Source organism: Saccopteryx bilineata, chromosome 3 (genome assembly GCF_036850765.1).
Source record: "Saccopteryx bilineata isolate mSacBil1 chromosome 3, mSacBil1_pri_phased_curated, whole genome shotgun sequence".
Classification (NCBI taxonomy): domain Eukaryota; kingdom Metazoa; phylum Chordata; class Mammalia; order Chiroptera; family Emballonuridae; genus Saccopteryx; species Saccopteryx bilineata.
Window position 1 is genome coordinate 17,646,661 of NC_089492.1, and position 17,425 is coordinate 17,664,085.

The window sequence follows — 17,425 nt, forward strand, 5'->3', positions numbered from 1 at the left end:
CACAATGAAACTGGCACTTCGTGGGCTTTTGTCTAAAAGAAATGAAGATGCTCATGTTGGTGCACAGTATTGGAAGTAAGCCATATTAGTTTGCCCTTAGAAATGGAGAGAACTAGTCATCACTTGGTATTCAGTTTATCCCTTGTGAATTTCCTGAAAGGAATGTCCTTTGAAATGTTTGAGTGAATCTGTGCGTGCCTTGGAAACAGATGTTATAGTCACCCAATAAAAACCTTAATACCTCAAAGATATTTTGGGTTAGGTTCCTGAGCATTGGAGTGGCATGGTCCTAATCTTTTTACTGATGGAGATCTAGCCTTCAATTTGGAAAAAAAAAAAAGACAATCCATACATGTGAGAAGTACAAAAAATGAGATATGCCTGTAGAGACTTTGCCATCACAGAATAACCATCTCCATCCTCCTAAAAAGTGTCTTCCAAACTTAAGTGTAATTTTTTTTTGTTTTTTCCATAGTTTTGAATAATTGCCATTGTAACTTCTCTTCTTTGGTGTGGATAATTAAGAACAGGGATACTAAGTGTGCGTGTGACAGGGAGTAGGGAATGATTTGCAAGGAAATTATTGTATATATTCTGCACTAGACTTTAGCTAAGAGAGATTGCACCTCATAGAAGTTGGTTGGTGGTCATTGAAGATTGGTTTGTGAGCCCAGTTGCAAATCAGTGAGCCCTATTTTGACATCTAAATCTTATTAATCTCTGATACCAACCAGCATCTTGAGTGGGGGAAGGCGGATTATCTTAATGATCTTCTTAACTAGGAAGAGACAATTTGTGTAGACTCTTTTTAAAAGGATGCTTAAAATATTAAAACTTAGAGTGGGGAAAAAATAGGACAAATTATTGATATTCATCTGATTTTAATTCAAATTTAATTTGACGTTTCCACATTATCACTTTTTACTTGCAAAACAGCTTGATATAAAACGTGTGATTCAAACCTGATACGGTTTAATTACTTCTGGATTATTAAAACTGAGCGATGTTGTAGTAAGCCTGAACTTCCACGTGGGCAGCTCCTGCCTTTGCCTCTGGGTCGCTGTGCGTTTGCTGTGCTAAAAGCCGGCTTCACTGAGAATGCCATCATCTGTCACGAACACTTCCTCAGGAATAGACCACATCCTGGACACCAGCTTCATTTGAGTTCATCCGCATCATCTGCAATGAAACCTGCAAACAGATGGGGTTGAAAGGGGATTCTGAGTGTTTTCACATTGACATCATATTTAGGAGTGAACAGACTAGAAGCGTGAAAGCTTAGGCATTTATTGGTCTTTTCACAGGGCCCTGGCTGACAGCGGTGCTTGCTGGGGGGAGGGGAGGCAGAATTAAAAATAAGGACCCTGGTGTCATTCCGGCAGACCGGCTGTATCGCATGCCCCGATGTTTCCGAACCATTTTCTGAACCGCAGACAATGTGAACTAGTTTTATGCATGGGCAGACACATTTGAATCTTCTCTTCTGTTGCATTTAGAGGGTTATTGAAATTGTGAGTCATCTTTTTTCTTGGGTAAATAATTGAATCTCGGGTAACTTGACCTACTCTGAACCCCTCAGGCTAGAGCTGCAGTGCATTCAAAGCCACTCGGTGATGGGAGTTGGTACAGCTTTTCTGAAAGACAGTCTGATGGTAGTTACCAATATTTTAAATGTGTGTAAGTTTTGAGCCACTAATTTTCTCTCTAGGAATTTCTCTCTTTGTCTTAAGGGGACCGTCATCCAGATGTGCAGAGGTGTCTGCAGGGCAGTGGTCCCTCTAGCACTGTTTGTACAATAATATGAAACCGTTGGGAACGGCCTTAATGCCCTTCACAGGATGCCAGCGAAAGGAGCACTGTGTTATGGGTGCAGTGGAAAAGAATTCTTCCGCTCTAAGGGTGAGGGAGACCTGTGTGTATTCATTTAACTCCATTTGCGCTCCGGAACAAAGTGCTTTGACTGGATGGCTTATAAACAATGAAGTTTTATTTCTCACAGTTCTGGAGGCTGGGCAGTTCAAGATCAAGGTGCGGCCTGATTGAGTGTCTGGTGAAGGCCCTCTTCCTGGTTAATAGATGGCTGTCATCCCCCTGTGTCCCCACGTGGTGGAAAGGAGTGTGGCGCTCTCTGGAATCAGTTTTGTAGGGGTGCAAATCCCATTCATGAGGGCCCCACCCTCAGTACCTACCTACGCACCTACCAGAGGCCCCGCTCACCTCCTAGTACCATCACATTGGTGATTAGGTGCCAACATGAATTTTAGGGGAGCACAGACATTCAGTCTATAGCAGAATTTATGTGGGAAAATGGGTGTGACATTATTTTTAAGTAGGGAAGGGAAGAGAAGGGCAGGTTGCTATGCAGTGTGTATAACATGTTCCAATTTGTATAAAAATGGATTTCACCGCATAAGGGCATCGCTGAGTCTAAAAGAATTTACTCCTCAATTTTAGCAGCAGTTTATATCTGAAGTTGAGATTACGGACAGACCTTTTTCTTTTTCCACTTCCGTTTGGAGTTTGTTTTTTCATTGTATTCCTTTAAGAAGGGTATTTATTTAAAGCCTTTTTCAGATTGCCCTATTAACTTCAGTCAGTAGCTCAGCTGTGACTTTTCCTGTTCAGTGAGTCATATTCTTTTAGGGTGACGCATTTCTTTCCATGGCTTCTAATTCTTGCTGGTAAGTTATTTGCCAGGGGTAAGAGTTATCTTGGGGACTCTGTGTGGTCGCGGAAGCCATTCGATGAGGTGTTTTTTAGTATTGATATATGTGCTGCTGAGGCGAGCATTGATGAGGTGTTTTGTGTTGGTCTCTTCCTGAATCTTTTGGGATGTAACACCTTTGACCAGGTGTTATATTATGTTTCAATTTGACATTCTATCCCTTGGCTGCTGACTGACAATGCCAATCAAGCCCCCCCCCCCCCCCCCCCCCCCGCATTGGCCCCTTTTCCCGGTTGCACGCTTCACACAGGGAACCTGGTTCCAGCTCCCTGTCGTGTCGTGGGCTCTGACACTGAGGCTGGCCACACTGGGCTTTGAAACCAGTCAGTCCCTCAGCATGTCACCTGTTTCGGATCTCCAGCGGGCATAGCGAGCTCCGTGCCTCCTCACTGCTGTGATTTCTGGTACTTTGATTTTAAACTTGGCGTTATATACATTAAAAAATACATGTTCTATTATCTTTAAGTTTCTAGAGCCTCAGGGTGTGTTTGAAGCATGAGCTTAATCTGTCATTTTGATCCTGAAATTTACATCACTTTCATCACTTAAAAATATATCTTCCTTTTTTTACATCATTTAAAAACATCTATCTATCTATCTATCTATCTATCTATCTATCTATCTCTATCTATGTGGTGTGTGTGTGTGTGTGTGTGTGTGTATACACACACATTTTTTTTCTGGGAAAAGTCATCCTTTTTGCTTCTCTCTTAGAATATGATTTTGGGACCTTTGGTCTCAATTTTTCAAAAGACTAGAACCCTAATTCTAGAAGGGTGTTTGTGATACAAGTTACCTCTGGCTCTTATAGGCAAAGCGATGGAGAACCAAGCTCACGTTTAAGCCTTATTGTCAGGCAGCATTCAGTCTAATTGGGGGAAATAAAAGATCCAATTGAAATGTTGATCTGCACGATATATTTACCGCTCTAAGTCCTAAACACCTACTACCCTTGGGAATCCAGAGGTGTGTGTGCCATTCTACCAGCTCAGGATGCAAAGCTGCGTTGACTTCGCCTTGCAGGTGGGACAAGGCACAAGCGAGAGGACCTGGAGCATTTTCATCTCGTTGGGAGGCACAGGAGTCAGGAAGGCACTCAGCTTCTTCCGCCGCCTCACCCACACGGGCACGCACAACTGCCCCGGATGAGATGACAACAGAACAATGAATCTCCGTGACACAGGAAGCCACAGCCTCTCTTTCCCATGCCTCTCTTTTTATCACTTGAGTTGTGAAGGCCGAAGGCACACTCACAGCTCCTGAAATCGAGGTGTCGTGCCACTTAGCAGTTTCCAAAGAAACAGCCCGGTGAGACTGTGGTCCTTCCTGGACAGTGCTGGGCCTGAAGTTACCTTATTGTCCTTTCCTCACGGAGCAGGAGGATGGCGCTTGCAGAGAGCGTACTCCGGTGCAGGTAGAACTTGGCCTCTGTTGTGGAATACGGGTAAATTCAAATACACAGCAATAGGAGTGGAAGGTGCCTATAAAGCCAGTGGCCAAGGCTGCCATCACAGCAGCCTGGCCCATGCAGGTTCGCGTTGGATTCGGACAGTCGGTAAAGAAACAAAGGAGCCAAAAACTGACGGGCAGTCATCTTCTTTAATTCTAGCTTGCACCCGGCGGGCAAGTAAAAACACACACTGGGCTCCAAAACCCACTCACATTCAGTGCTCACAAAGCTACTGACTTATCTGAGTTTCCTAGAATCAAAGGTTTCTAGCTCACCAGACTTATTCTCCTCTGTTCCCCATCTCCTTCCTTCTCCCTGCACAAACTCTGCACAAACTGGCTTCTCACTCAACACTCCGCCATCTTGGCTGCCTCTCCTGGCCACATGGCCTCTTTCTGCTCTCCTCTCTGCTCTCTCCTCTAATGTTAATCTCAGGAACCAAGAGAGCAAGCTCCCGTTCTGCCCCCATTTTATAGTGTAGAAATCAAAACCTTTAATCCAATATACAAAATAGGGAAGTCTCTAACACAAAGCCACTTATCTGGGACATGATGGGATTGTACCACCCCACATCAAAACGGGTGGGAAAGGCTTAATCCCAAAACCAAGCCCCAGGCCACAAGGATCCTGCCTGCCCACAACCAGTCCCCAACACACATTAATATCACCTGGGCAAAGGCCTCCAGGCGGGCAGCGTCATCCTTAACAAAGTGAGCATAATACATTTTTATCTGCCCAACAGTGCCCTTGGCAATGAAGGCTGAGGACCTTGAGCCGAGGTGCGGCAGCAGACGTCTCAGGTGTGTTCAGCAGCAGTCTGCTCAGAGCCCAGGTTCACGCTGTAGAAACAGCTCGGAACGGTATATTGGAGTTAGGTGGCGTGGGAATGTGCGTGTTAGGATGAGGGGCATGGATTTGTTTTCTGCCTGCATGAAATGTGGTAGCCACTAGCCCTATGTGGCTACTTCCTTTTATTAAAATAGAATAAAGTGAACCGATGAATTTCTTTGGTCGTACTAGCCAAACTTCAGGTGGTCAGCTGCCACGTGCCGAGGGCGACTCTCTTGGACGGCACAGACAGAGACCGTCACAGAGAGTTCTGGACAGTGCTGCTCTGAGCTGTGGGCAGCCAGAGAGGTTGTCTGGTGCAGGAGCAAGATGGACAAAGGAAAATAGTGTTGTGTTAACATTCTCTCTGATCCTTGCCCTCGGGCCTTGGAGGACATGGGCTTCAGTCCTAGGAAAAAATGTCAAAGTAAGAGTCTGTTTTGAAAAGTGATATTTCTAAGTGCTCTAATGCTTGGAATTTGAGTTTCCATGGTAACTTGGTGGGTGGGTATGGGTTACAGTCACCCCATTAGCAGGGAATATCCTGGCTGCTCCCCATCTTGGAACCCTGGGATGTGTCCTGACAAGTGGCCTGTTGGGCAGATAAAATGTATTATGCTCACTTTGTTGAGGATGGCAGTGCCCATGTGAGGCCGTCACCCAGGAGATATTAATGTGTGTTGAGAATCCTTGTAGCCTGGGGCTTGGTTTTGGGATTAAGCCTTTCCCACCCTTTTTGATGTGGGGTGGTACAATCCAATCATGCCTCGGAGAAGTGACTTTGTATTGGAGACTTCCCTGTTTTGTATATTGGATTAAAGGTTGTGAAGCTACACTATAAAATGGGGGCAGAACGGGAGCTGGTGCGCTTGGTTCCTGAGATTATCATTAGAAGAGAGAGCAGAGGAGAGCAGAGAGGCCACGTGGAGGAGGCCAGGAGAAGTAGCCAAGATGGCGGAGTGCTGAGTGAGATGCCAGTTTGTGTAGAGTTTGTATCTGGGATAAGGAAGGAGATGGGGAACTGAGGTGAATAAGTCTGGTGAGCTAGAAACCTTTGATTCTAGGAAACTCAGATAAGTCAGTGGCTTTGTGAGCACTGAATGTGACTGGGTTTTGGAGCCCAGTGTATATTTGTACTTGCCCGCCGGATGCAAGCTAGGATAAAGATGAAGGCCCATCAGTTCTTGGCTCCGTTGTTTCTTTACCGACTGTCCGAATCCAGTGCGAACCTGCAGGAGCCGGGCTGCGATGATGGTGGTTCTGGCCCTGCCTGCTGGCTTCACATGGCCTAAAGATGGTATTGGGACATTAGGAAGTCTCAGCTTCTAGATTTGATTTTCCAGGTGCTCGCAAGAAAACTTCCCCTTTCTATGTTTTTATCTGTGAAATAAAAGTTTCATGAGGTTACGCCTGTTTTTTATTCCTTGTGAGCAATTCGCCAAAGCCTCCAAAGTGGTGAGTCAGAGGGACAAGAGTCTTGGTGGCCTTTGGAGAGTGGCTTTCTGCAGATCCCTTACACACGGGCGACGGCCCCACACCTTCTGTGTAGAACGCTCGTACCCCCGTTTCGCAGCTGAGGAAACAAAAGATTTAAATGACTTCCTTAAGTTTCTGGCTAACAATGAGGAGAAGATGGATTTCGAATCGAAGTCTGAGCCTAACGGCTCCACATCCAGGGTTTCCTCATTCCCTTAACATTAAATGTACAAATGATTTATTTACCTGGAGGGAAAATGTAATCTGTTCTGCCGCGAATCTGGCCAGCCAGGCGAGAGAAGAGGTTAGCACGCTGCGTGTCGCCCCTCTCCCTCGGAGAGGGACACGGGGGATCTTGATTGCTGTCTTATATAATGGAGAGGCGATGCCAGCCTCTGAAACAGTGAGTAATTGCCTGTGTTGGGCTGTGGGATACAGCAGGCGAGTCTTTGGCAGCAGATAGCCTTTCCTCATTAGGCTAATATTAGACTGAGTTTGTATTCATTTGGCAGCGAGTGGAAGGAGCAGGCCTGGAACCTGGCGCTGGAGGCAGGAGGAGAGAGCCCGGTGTTCGGGGTAAGCCACAGGCAGATAAATGGGAGTTGACTGGAGACATTTGTAACAATGAGCAGGAGGCATTAATCTGGGATTTAAATGGGAACCTGAAAGAATTGTGACTCGGCTTAGAAGATGAAGGGTGGATTGTACTTAACCTTGATCAAATTACATTGCTCGGCCGCGTTCTGAGAAGGTCTGTGGCAATTTGGGGATAGAATGATCTAATTCTTGGCTCTCTGTGTTTCTTGGCGATCTGTGTTGCCTGGCTCGGGAAGCAAGTGTCTCTCCAAAAGAAGCTGACACCCGAGTAGAATGTCGCCAGTGATATGAAGGGACAGAATGCACGGGAAACACAGTGAGCACACAGTGTGTTAGGAATTGTCAGAAGGGTCAGGACAGGTGAGACAAGGCTGAGTGACGTCATGCTACATGAGTTCTAGGGCCCATGACAGCAAACCCATATTTGGAAAGGTAAAGCCTTTCTTAACTGAAGAGTTCAACTCTGAAAAGTGTTGCAATAAACAGGGTATATTTGAGCCATAGCTTTGTGGTCTAATCAACAAATAAAGAAACCCTTAGGATTCTTCTGACTATCTAATTTATTTTATAGATAAGGGAACTGAGACTAAGATGAGATGAAATGTCTCCTCCAAGATTCCGAGGCCAATGGTGACCCAATCTAACCTAAAGCATAGTTCTTCTCACTCACGGCCAGTGTTTTCTACTCTAGCGGGCTGTCCGCCCCATGAAAACAACACATGCTCGCACCCGTTTGGTTCCCGTTACTTTTCTGGGGTACGAAGACTATCCTGAGTGCCATTGGAGGATGTAAAACAGAGGGTGGTGGACAGGGAAATGGAGCCCCTAACAGCGGGTGGGTCAGAGCCCAGTGACAGTTTTGACACAGCAAAGATAGGCCTCTGGAGAAGAGGGCGTTTGAGTTCTAGGGACAACTTTGGGAGCGCTGTTCCCAGATGCTTTTCTAGCCTGAAACTCTGAAGGTCCATATGTCGACCTTCCAGGCAGGTGGCAGCAGCTGAAGAGTCGCCACAGTCAGAACTGATTGTGGTAATTCTGGATCGCATGCATCCGCATAAAGGCATGTGTGCAGCTCGTCCCCGAGAGACAGGACAGCCATGAGCTCCTCCTGTAGTTGTGATGAAAAGACTCGCAGCCCTTGATGGATGGGTGACGTGTTGAAAAAGCCTGGAGGTATCTCAGCCTGGAGGGTCAACCCAGCTGAGAGAAGAACTCAAGAGGCGGATGAAGGCAGAGCAGGAGGCAGAGCAAGGTAAACAGCCCCGGGTGGTGGCAGAAAGCCACCTTTGGCCTTTGCCTGTGCCCAGAACTAAAGGGCAGATGACAGTTCCTGGTGAGGGCAGCGTAGCCAAACAAGCACACATCATCTCAGAACACACAGTCCACCTTCTCTGTCTCCATACGCACCTGCTAAGAGATATTCTCTATAAAATGCACATTGTTTAGTGAGGTTTCCAAGTAAATTTTTGTCTTGCTTTCCCCAATCATGGTAGTTGCTATTGAACTGTGACCACCACTTGGATGCAGGCGACTGTTTAGAACAGAGGTTTGCAAAAAATAGTCAATGGCTCTAGGAGGTGGGTGACTTTGAGGAAGTGGATGCATTCCATTGAGAGAATAGTGAGTCTGAGGTTTAGATGCGTGCCTGCCTGACTTCACGGCTCCGTGTCACTGCGGCTGTCCCAGCTGATGGGAGGGGCTAGACAGCCCAGCTGTAGATGCTGCACACCCAGGGTTATGGAGCACTGTGGTGAGAAAGGTAGGAGGTAGTAGGGGTACTTGAAATCACTGGAAAGGAGCACCTTATTTTCTCTTCTGTGTAAATATATAAATGTCCATAGCTGATGTTCCATTTGGATATAAGTTGCCAAAAGTTTGTGATTGTCAAGGGAAAAAAGAAACCGTGGGAATAAATAATAAATCATTTAAAATTGTCCTGATATGACTCATATACCAAGAAAGAGGAAGGTTTTATAATGATGACTGAATTGGAAGAAGAATATTCCATCTTATAAATATGCAAATGCTAATTCTTTTGTTCTTGGTGGGTTGTTCATCAGCCTGTCCTGTTTGTTCATTCCACCCCCACTGCACAGTCTGGAACCCACGCAAGTGTCGCCTCCGCTGCCGGCACATGGGTCTGGCTCTCCCGGGCAACCCCTCAGTGGCCTCTTACCTGGCTTCCACTTCGTCTGTCCCTCCTGTGATTCATTCTACACACGACAGTCTTGAATCAGAGGATGCCACTCAGCTGCTGAGCATCTGTGGTGGTTTTGTTTTGCTTTGTTTTGTTTTTGTAGCACTTCAAGTGAAATCCGGACTTGTGACACGATTGTCCAGAGCTAAGATATCTGGGCCCTGCCTGCCTTCCCAGCCTTGCCCCATACCAGGCTCTCCTCTGCTTGTCTGAGCTCCAGACATACTTGCCTTTCTGTGTCTTGAAGATACCAAGGTCATTCTTTCTTGAGAGCCCTGGTACTTGTCAGCCCCTCCACCCCTGATGTTTGCCACCTTGGTCATTGTGTGGCTGGTTCACTGTCCTTTAGGTCCCAGTCCAAGTGTGCCTCTCCAGAGAGGCCTGAGTTTGTCCCCCAGCCACACTCTCTGACATCACTCTGTTGATGTCCTTCATGGAACTTCCTTTTCTCTGAAATCACTGTTTGTTGATTTTGTCTCTTCCCTGGAATTTAAACTCCTTGAGAACATCTTGTTTGTCTTGTTCCCTGCTATGATGTCAGTGCCTGCTACAGTGTCCACATAAAGAGAGTACGATTTGAATGAATGAATGAATGAATGAATGAAGTTGATGTGACACAGAAGTCCCTTGCCTCTGCATTGTTCTCATTTTTGTCTCATAGTTATTTCACTGTCTTTAACCTCTCTGAAGGTGAACAGAAAGGTAAATCTTGCTGGGTTTTATAATGGTTGACCATGTCAGGAGAAGGCATCTCTACATGGTGACTGTGTAAGAAACATTGTCCACAGGGTGAGCCAGGGACCCTCCTGTGGCCACTCTTATTACTCTGTATCCTGAAAACATCCATGTAGCTTGTTCCTTAGACTGGGACAATATCTGCAGTCTGGCAGGCATTTCAAACTCGACTTGAAGAGTCTCCAGTGTCCAAATCAGGACCCAGTGAGCTCTCTGCTGCCTGCAGGGCTGGCCAGGGTTTCAGATGGCAAGGCTCCATCAGCCCCACCCTCAGGGTCCCCAGTGTGAGCATCAGCAGACGCCCATGATCTCTCCCCATCTCCTTGAAGTCAAAACTTGAAGGACATGGAAGCAGCCTCTCTTGCAATGATTAGGAACTCCTGATCTGAGAATCGAGCCCCCAAGTACCAAGCAGCACTTGAAACATTAGACCAGTGGTTCTCAAATTTTTTGAAGTTGGGGCACATTTAAAATCCTGCAAATGATTGTAGGCACACTATATACAAATTTTGAGAAATATGTTCTAATAATTAAGTCAAATAGTAAAGAAAAAAATACAAAGTCCAAGCGTGCTTTTATGGTAATTAAACAAAATAAATACAGCAAAATTAAATTTATTCTGACATTAAAAAACATTTTTATGTTATATTTTTTGAGTTATGCTTTTTAGAATTTGTAAAAAAAGAGGGGTTAAAAAATAACTACAAAAATGTTATCTTTTTATATAGAGAGATACATTCTTAGTGAGATTTAGTAAATTCGGCAGGTCCAGTGCAAATGTGTTAAGTTTTTTCATTCTTGTGTTTATGAGAAACATGAGCCTGGTGTGTCCTAGCAATTTCTTCAATGTTTGGGCATATATTTGAAAGGCAAACTCTCATTTCCTTGTCAAGACATTGAAGAATTCCTCTCTTTTTACTCTTAATTGTGTTGAGTGCAGAAAACCCCCGCCATACATATCATCTTAACTTTACACCAAACAAAGGATAGAAGAAACTTGCCTTTAGTCTTTCTGGGGAACATGGGGGGTAGTGTAAACAATCCAGCACCACAGCTTAACAGCCTTTTGCAACCTAATCAGGCAAGTGAGGTGGGGTTTTGGGCAGTAAGTATGTCAGCTTACAGCCAATTCCCTACACCTCTGTCTCCCAAAAATCTAAACTCCAAAAGCCCTGTTGGTTTTTTGGTCCCCAACAGGCACATATTTCTCTGGAATACTGGGGGGTGCACCTGGAAATATTCTAGGGCTCACCAGTGCACCCTGGCACATGCTTTGAGAACCACTGCATTATACCCAGGGCTGTATAAATTAGAAATAATCTTCAAATGTTGCTTTCACAAATAACCCTAGATATATGCTCTCATAGCTTGGGATGCTATGACAAAATACCATAGACTGGATGGCTTAAGCATAGACACAGTTCTCATAGTTTTAGAGGCTGGGAAGTCTAAGATCAAGGTGCCAACCATTTTGGTTCCTAGTAAGGGTCCCTGTTCTACAGATGGTCACCTTATGGATGGCTGTATCCTCATATAGTTAGTGGTGAGGGATTGAGCTCTGGTCTCTTTCATCTTGAAAGAACACTAATCACATCATGGAGACCACACCCTCATGACTTCATCTAATCCTAATTATCTCCCAAAGGCCCCATCTCCAAATACCATCATACTGGGGATTAGGACTTCGATATATGAATATGTGGAGCTACAAACAGCCAACAAGATATATCAAATATGTGTTTTGGCCAAGTGGCTGAGTATTAAATCACTGTTAGGTTGAAGTTCAGTATCACTGAAGTTCAATATACTGAGTGTCTGGCCTACAAGAATATGCCTGTGATATTAATAAGAATGTCTATTTATTAAAACTTAAAATTATACTAAGCAGATTTTTTAATGGCATTCCAGTGCAGTGATCATTTCTCAGAGCTGTCAGTTCCTGTGGTTTTTATATCATACATTTACAATGTTAAAAATATGCTCTCTTTCAACCGAGGTCAGTGAAGGAGCAACAGATGGTTTTCGTCAAGCTCCCCACTGCAGGGTCATGCTCATGGTGATATTTCACCCCCCTCTAAGTCATTAAGCTTTCTTCCTCTCTAATAATAACTGACTAAAATAAAGACTTTAACTCTTGGACTAGCCATCTGGGTTCCAAAGTCATGATTCAGTTTTATTGAAACAATGCCATAAATTAAAGATTGGGACTGTCCTAAAAGATCATACTTTTTAAAACTTCTCAAAATCAACCTGAATTTTGTTGCTATCTCTCATGGTTTTTATTTATTTCTTAAGCAATGCTTTTACAATATTTACCATAAAATATGATTCTCAGTTCAACAGCCAAAATGTTTATTATTATTATTATTATTATTATTATTATTAAGGGAAAAGCAGGGAAACAGAGAGACAGATTCCCACATTCACCCAGACTGGGATCCACTGGCAAGCCCCCTATGGGGCAATGCTCTGCCCACCTGGGCCGTTGCTTGATTGCTTGGCAACCAAGCTATTTCAGTGCCTTAGGCGAGGCCATGGAGCCATCCTTAGCACCTGGGGCCAACTTGCTCAAATGAGCCATGGCTGCAGGAGGAGAGGCAGAGAGAAGCAGATGGTTGCTTCTCCTGCATGCCCTGACCAAGAATCGAACCCAGGACTTGCATACACCAGATCAATGCTCTGCCCCTGAACCAACCAGCCAGGACTTGGAATGATCTTTAATGTGCAAGTCAGATTATGGTGTTCCTCTGCTCCACCTCCTCTGATCACTCCCCATTTTCCTCAAATTAAAAGCCGAAGTCTTTCCAATGCCCTACCAGGCTCTGCATGATCTACTCCCTAGCAGGTCACTCATGTTCTCTGCTATAGTCTTTCATGCTCAGGTTTTTCCTGGATTAAACCAGATATGTACCTACCTCAGGACCTTTGCACTGGCTGTTCTCTCTGCCTGCAATTCCCTTGCCCCGGGAGGCACAAGACATACTCCATCTCCTTCAAATCTTTGCTCCCACGAGACTTATGTAGATTATTCCTTTTAAATAATGGCATCTCCCCCAGTACTTGATACCCTGGTTTATTTCTGTTACCTCCCACCCACCCCCCAAAAAAACACTGACCACTTTCTAACACTATATTATTTCCTTTTTATGTTTATTATTATTTTATGTCATCATCCACTTTAGTATAATCTCTGCAAGAACAGGGACCTGTTTTGTTCAGTGATGTATTCCTAAGAGTCACACCATGCCTGGTAACCTGTAGGGGCTAAACTTTTTGTTTCAGTGCATTCTTGTAAGAATCAGTGTATATTTAACCTTCACCTTGTCCAGTGGATTTATTATATAAGCAAACCAGGAGAATGTCAGTCTCTAAGTTACATCAAGAATTGCCTACTTTTCTGGAAAGGGAAGTTTGATACAGTGACAGTCAACCCCAAGAACATCCCTAGGTGTGTTACTGATAGTGCTGTGATGATCAGATAAGTAAATAACCGGGTGCTCAAATAATCATTAATGGTACACAACTTTAGGGTTTCCAAAAATGTAGTTGAAATGGCTTTTGGCTGCTTGGCCCACCAAAAACCAAAGCTGAAGCCAAACCCTAATAGCAGATTTTTGGCCCAATGCCACAGCCAAAGTTGAACTTCAGTGGCTCCTTGTTCTTGATATAATTACTCAGTTTAATTCTAAATGTTCACATGTCTAACTTACACATTGTGTAATCTGTTTTTTGGGGAAATCTGATATGAGCCTTTTTTTTTTTTGTCTTCTACTAAATAGACAAAGAACAGTTAAAGAACGGTTAACCCTATACATGCCAAGATAGTAATAAGCTCTTAGAGGGGCCCATAACAGGCCAGAACTAGAGCAAAAGGAAGGGAGGCAAGCATCCAAACTCAGATTTGTTATCAAGCAGAACATTTTTATAGAGGATATGTGACTTCACTGTTTGACTTTTCTTCAAATCACGTGGTCAAGAGCCTGGCTCTGTGGCTTACTAGTGATGCCTCCTGATGCTAATTTCTTGACTTCTCTCTGCCTCAGTGTCTTTCTCTGTCCAGTAGGGAATAATCATAGTGCCTGCTTCACTGGGTGCTGGGTGCTGTTAGGCTCGCTGGAGTGCCTATATACGAAGTGTTTAAAACAGCTCCTGGCATATATAGTAAGCACAGTATAAGTTTGCTACCGTGGTTATTCTTAATATCACTATCTTCAGAAAACATTTTGGCAAGATGGATAAAAGAATATCTTCTTTTTCTCTTTTTTATTTTAGCTGAGATTTCATACTGGCTGCCTGCTTCCATGTTGGGTCTACCAACATGTTTTGTTTGCCCAACACAAACTTAAAAGTTTAAATTATTCTTCAGCGCTGGGAAAAGCCCTGAAATTCCTCATTTTAAAAGCTCCAGATTTCTCATTTCTCTTAAAAAAAAATTAAAAACCTGGAAATGATAAGCCTGGATTTGTACCAGCTGGAGTTTGTAAGTGACTGCCGCTCTTCGATGAGCCATCTTTTCAGGGTGGGTCTGACCTGGCTGGGTGGCGCTCTGACCCCGGGCTGTCGGCAGTGGGCTGCGTGGCCTTGGTGTCCAAGACCCTGTCATAGCATGAGCGGTATAGTTGACCCTCTTTTATTTCCTGGCGGTGGCTCTCCTCTCTTTAACAATGCACACATCATTTTGCATTCTAAGTGTCTATTGACCCTTCTCTGGTGATGCTATATTGAGCCAGAAGCTGGCTCTCCCACATGGACTCTGATGCAAATTCTAATATCTATTAGGAAGGAAGTCGATGGAGGTCCGAGAAGCTGAAATCAAAAGAAAATGAAACCTAAATGTTAAAAATGCAGCCATGCCAACAGATGGGAACAAGAACCCTTCATGGACCCTGGGCCAGCTTGTGCCGAGAACCCGCCGTAGGGAAGGCTAGATCCTGCTTGGGAACGGCGAGGGCACCGATGGGGCAGGTTTAAAAACGGCTCAAGCCGCTACTGGGCAGGTAGCGTGGTTTCATCTGAACTTGATGCTTAGGGCAGTGGAAAACCAATGGAAGGCTTTAGGTAGGGAAGGGACTTCCTTGGAGAGTTGATTAGAAGCTAGCAAGAGTAGAAACAGGAGACTAGGAAGCGACTTGGAGTTTATGGAGGAGTTGAGAGGTCATGGTAGCTTGGGCCAGCCAGCGCGGCATTAGTAGAAAGGAGGAGAGGTGGCTGTAGCTGAAGTGTATTTCGAAGATAAAACTGGTTAAGACATGATTAGGTGTCATTCATGGGGCAAAGGGAAGAATCAAGGTATGACTGCCGAGTTTCTGGGTCAAGCAGTGAACTGCATATTGGGGTTCTTTAGTGAAATGGGAAAACTGGCAAGGGCAGGCTGTTCATAGGGGATGCTTTCTGGTAAAATCAGAAGTTTCACGTTAATTTTACTGTTTTTGTGTTCCATCTAGCAGAAGATGTCAAGCAGACCGTGCACCCTGTGAATCTAGGTTTGGGGGGGAGGGGTCGTCTCAGCTACAGATACAGATTCCAGGTCACACCTGTCACACTGGTGTGTGTGTGAGAAAGAGAGGGCTGAGGTGTGTTTTCCATTGGCTCTTCCCCCGGGAGGTGGCGCCCCTCTGGCTTCTCTGCTTCTGCTGCTGCTGTTTCTTTGATCCACATCACCCTTACACTGTCATCTTCGGGCTTGGAGAAGCCTGAGGGGTAGACTTCATTTTGGTGGGTATGGACACAGCATGAAAAGCACTTAAAAATAGCTCATCTGGCTTTTTTTTTTTTTTTCTTTTCAGCCTAATTTTTGACATCCACTCCCCCAACCATGCTCGCCTACGGTTAACTGTGTTACCATCTAGTGAAAGGAGGCCAGTTCATTTCACGGACAGTCAGGAAAGGAGGAGAGTAGTGTCGTTGGGATGAACAGCTGATCCCGTTTTTAGAATTTCAGGCTTACTAACGTTTTGTAGGAACGTGAGGGTGGATTCGCTTCTTACCGGTGCTGCCATGGTAGAAGTCACTGGACATGCTGCCAGGGCAGCTAAAGCCTGGAGCGGACCCCGCCCCCCTTCTCTCTGTTTGGGGAGTGTGGTGGCTACACGTTCAGATGGCAGTGCACGAATTTAAAGGGACTTTGATCACCAAGTCACCACATGGAGGACAGCTACCCAGGAGGTGACCGAGCGCAGACTTTGTATAAGTAAGAAGTAAACTTTTTAACATTTTTTACTAATTTGGATTTTCTGTTTTTAAGATTTGGGGGGATGTTTGTTCCTGCAACACAAGCCTAGCCCAACCAGATTAATTCGGGCGGCATCTGGAAATGATCCAGTCATGCTCTCTCAAAACAAGCTGCTCCCAGGCAGGCATCTTGCTGAACCTCTGGCCATGTGCAACCCCCTGCAAAAAAAATGGGGTGCTGAACGATTACTCTAAAATCCGTATGGATTGAGGCTTTCTCTCTAACAGATGTAGACTGCCAGAGCTCCGGCTTCTCTGCACTACTGAACTGCCTAACTAAAATCGCTATTTGAAGTTTGTAAAGTGTTCTCCTGGGTCTTTGATTGTTACCAGAGTCAGGACATTCTGAGGCATGCCTCTCCCTGGTGCCTGTTTTGTGTTTGTATGCAGCCGACAGCAATGAGCTGCTGTCTCCATCTCACACGTCACATGACTCCCTTTTATGCGACTCGTGCTTTTTTCTAGAATGTATCAATAAGTGCTCAGCCCTGGTCACTGGTCTAAATTGTTGGGCTTACCATTTGCAGATGAATGTTGTTTTTCCAGCGTCGTTTCTGCGTGTGTGTGGTTTAATCCACTTAAGCAATGATTTTGTTTGGTAGAGGCTGACCTATTTTTCCCCACAAATGCAGATCCAGGCCACCCATCTTACCATTTTCACATTGACTTTCTGAGATACAAGTGCTTCTCCTTGAATGACCCTTACCCCCCCCACACACTTGGGTTTCACTGGCTAATATTTATCGGCAACATCTGGGCTCCAGCACAATAAATTATTCACAGCAGTGCTTATTACTGCGGGTCATGGGCGTTTCTAGCCAGCTCCACCATCTTGTTGAGGGTGGCCCCGCGGAGCCCTGAGATTTGCAGCGATTTCTCAAGAAGCAGAAGGCTTGTGTGCCTGGATGAAAACCCACAGAGAACATAAAGGGAAGAAGAAACGATTATAGTTGGAACGGCTATTAGCAGTCATCTATCCCAACCTTCTCATTTTACTGGTGAGGAAATGCACAGGCAAAGATGTGAAATGACTTGCAGAATCCTATAAGAAATAAGTGACAGAGAGGCAAGTAGGCCCCTGATTCCACTCTCAGTCTGTTACTCCATCCTGGCTTTTCTTTCTTGGGACTTGATTCAATTCTTAATCCAGGATGTTTAGGGGGGAGGGGGCTTTCTTTGTTCATAG

General features: G+C 44.9%; 1 protein-coding gene across 5 annotated transcripts in view; it reads left to right on the top strand.

The window, feature by feature from the left end:
- The window catches only part of SAMD12 (sterile alpha motif domain containing 12), a 392,266-nt gene that overhangs the window by 53,968 nt on the left and 320,873 nt on the right, over positions 1-17,425 (top strand). The gene's annotated exons all lie outside the window — the stretch shown is intronic.